The sequence below is a fragment of the Bos mutus genome, chromosome 17, assembly GCF_027580195.1.
Source record: "Bos mutus isolate GX-2022 chromosome 17, NWIPB_WYAK_1.1, whole genome shotgun sequence".
Classification (NCBI taxonomy): domain Eukaryota; kingdom Metazoa; phylum Chordata; class Mammalia; order Artiodactyla; family Bovidae; genus Bos; species Bos mutus.
In genome coordinates this window covers 5,387,005-5,390,190 of record NC_091633.1, presented here as the reverse complement: position 1 = coordinate 5,390,190, position 3,186 = coordinate 5,387,005, and positions in this window count along the sequence as shown.

Genomic DNA, 3,186 nt, shown 5'->3' with positions numbered 1-3,186 from the left:
TGGAGTACCAACACAGGCTACTCCAAGGATGGACTTGAAATCATCATGCTATTGAAAGAAGGCAGTCACAAAGACTGACCCCATTTCGAATGATTCCATTTATATGAAATTTCCAGAAGAGGCAAATCTATAGAAACAGAAAGTAGATTAGTGGTTGCCAGGAGCTGAAAGAAGGGGAATTGGGAGTGACTGTTAGTGGGTATAGAGTTTCCTTTTGATGTAAAAATGTTCTGGAACTAGTTGGAGGTGACGGTGGCACAGACTTATAAATGTACTTGTAAATGCCAATGAATCATTCACTTTAACATGGTTTAAATGACTATTTTATGTGGTATTTTAATACACACACACACACACACACACACACACACCCCTGTATGACACTGCTCTTTCAGACAAGAGGTGGCATGAGGGAACAGGAAAAGAGCATCAGAAGATGTAGGTCCCAACTGAGCTCTGCCCAACCTGCTGGGCACCCTTGGGCAGGTCAATGCACCTCTCTGGGCATCTTTGTCCTCCCCTATGTATCAGGCAGTTTGCCCTGGGCTCCACAGACCTCACCAGGCTCAAGACAAACTCATGCAGAAGACCACATTTAGAAAAAAAAAAAAAAATTTCATATTACAACATTGAGAGCAAAACAAGAATAGAACCCTTGGGCTCCACACAAACATTGCTCAAACTTCCCTTCTTTTTCCGAAGGGCCCTACTTCACTTTCTCCTCACAAAATCCCTGGAAAGAAGGCAGGCCAGGGCTGGGGGGCATTCTCCCAGCACAAACTGCTGGCACACCCGCCCTGGCTGGCTTTCCAGAGCACCCCAGGCTGGGTATACTGAGGGGAACCTTCAGACGCCTGTCTGTGCCGGTAGGTGCCCATCCATCTCATTGGTGATCTGTCTGGACCAGTAAGGGCAAGGAGATGCAGCAGACACAGCCGCCTCAGGTCCCCTGCTGGCTTTGCCTGTTCCTCTGGACTTTGCAGAGGCTGCTCCGCCTGCCTGGAACTCTCTTCCACAGTATTAGTTTCTGTTGCTGCTGTAACGAATTACTACACACTTACTGGCTTCAAGCAATACAGATTTATTATTTCAGCTCTGGAGGTTAGACGTGTTTCCAGTTCTGCAGGTTAGGGTCTCCCTGGGCTAAAATGCAGCTGTTTCATCCTGGAGGCTCTAGGAGAGACTGAGTTTTCCTGCTTCTTTGAGCTTCTAGAGACTGTTTCATTCCTTGGCTCATGGCCTTCTTCTTCCATCTTCAAGGCCAGCAGCACTGTATCTCTCTGGGCATTCTTCCACAGTAACATCTCTCTCTGAACAGAGTCAGGAAATGTTCTCTGCTTTGGAGGGCTCATACAATTACATTGCCCTTACCCCAGATAGTCCGGGATAATGCCTCCCCCTCCGCCATCTGCAGACCCCAAATCTTAGTCCCATCTGCAAAGACTCTTCTGCCATACAAGGAAACACAGTCACAAGTTATAGGGAATTAGGATGCGGATGTCTTGGAAGGCTGTTACTCTGTCCACCACAACCACATCCTCTTTAGCTGTACTATGTTTAGTTGCTCAAAATGTTTCTGACTCTTTGTGACCCCATGAACTGTATACCCCACCAGGCTCCTCTGTCCATGGGAATTCTCCAGGTAAAAATACTGGAGTGGGTGGCCATGCCCTCCTTCAGGGGATCTTCCCGACCTAGGTATCGAACCCAGGTCTCCCGAATTGCAGGCAGATTCTTTACCATCTGAACCACCAGGGAAGCCCAAGAATACTGGGAGTGGATAACTTATCACTTCTCCAGGGGATCCTCCCAACCCAGGAATCAAAGCAGAGTCTCCTGCATTGCAGGCAGATTCTCTACCAGTTGAGCTCCCAGGGAAGCCCCTTACCTTAACTAACTCCTACTCATTCAGTGGTTCAATGTGTACATCTTGGGTGACTACAATGTCCCAGGAACCACGCTGGGGACATAGCAGTGATTAAGACAGAGGCAACTCCTGCTGTCATGGATCTCCTAAACTGGCAGGTCTCAACATAGACAATCACCGCCTCCAAGAAGCCTTCCCTGACTGTCCTGACTTCTCCTTTGACAGGCAGATTCTTTACCACTGAGCCACCTGGGAAGCCTCAGCCAGGAGACAGGGCCCCTGGAAATTCCACAAGGTCGGTCTCTGATTTCCCGTAACTTGGAGACTCCTACTAGACTCCTAACTTTGGAAAATATTCTCTTAGCATTTGCAATTCTTGATCTGGGCCCAACACTGAAATTACTGCAGACTTTTTTTTTTTTTTCTCTTCTTCTCTTCTCCTTTTGACAGCTTGAGCAAAAGGAGCTGTTTTTGAATTTCAGAGGGGAAAAACACACACAGTCACGCACACACCCTAAACAGCATCATTTTGCAGGACAAAATGTCCCCTGTGCTCCAGAGCGGGCGGCCCGGGCCCCGCTTTGCTGGCCTCACAAACACTTACTGTCGCTGGGGGTTATGTAAGCGTGGTTTGGGCCTGTGAGGTTGGACGTGGCCTTGGGTTTAAAAAGGAGGCAGAAGAGTTTGGGTGAGGAGATGTTTGGCTCAAAATAAGCCCAGGAACAAAATGCAGGAAAAAGCATAAGAATAATCCTCAAGACTCTAACGGAGGAATATTTAGATGTATAGTTTGGAGCATCAAGAACTCAGAAAAATCCAGCCAGAGTTTGGCCAATGTGGCTTTCTTAGCCCTCTCATGAACATGTGTGAGGCTGAGAGGCCAAGGGAATGGGGGTCAGGGTGGGGTGGTTATAATGTGACCCCTTCAGAGGAATAAAGGGCAACATGCAGACCACATCACTCCTGGAAGGAAAACATCGATTTGTAATATATTTGAAAACTGTGCTTTTGTTCAGTACATCTCTTCAGTTGGGGTTTCCAGCTCTTCAGCTGGGGCCCCAGATTCAGCGATTTCTACTGGCCAGCAGGGACCAAGGCAGGCAAGCAAGATCATTGATCCGAGGAGAAGAAAGCAAGAGATGTAGGGCCCCCAACTCGTCCTGACTTGCCCCAAACCTTCCCAGTTTTAAAAACTAAAAGCCTTACATTCAAGGAAACCTCTCAGCCCAGGGTGGATGGGGCAGTTAGTCACCCTACAAAGGAGAGTAATCATCATGGCCCCTCATAACTGTTAACAGTGGTCCGCCCACTATGACTCT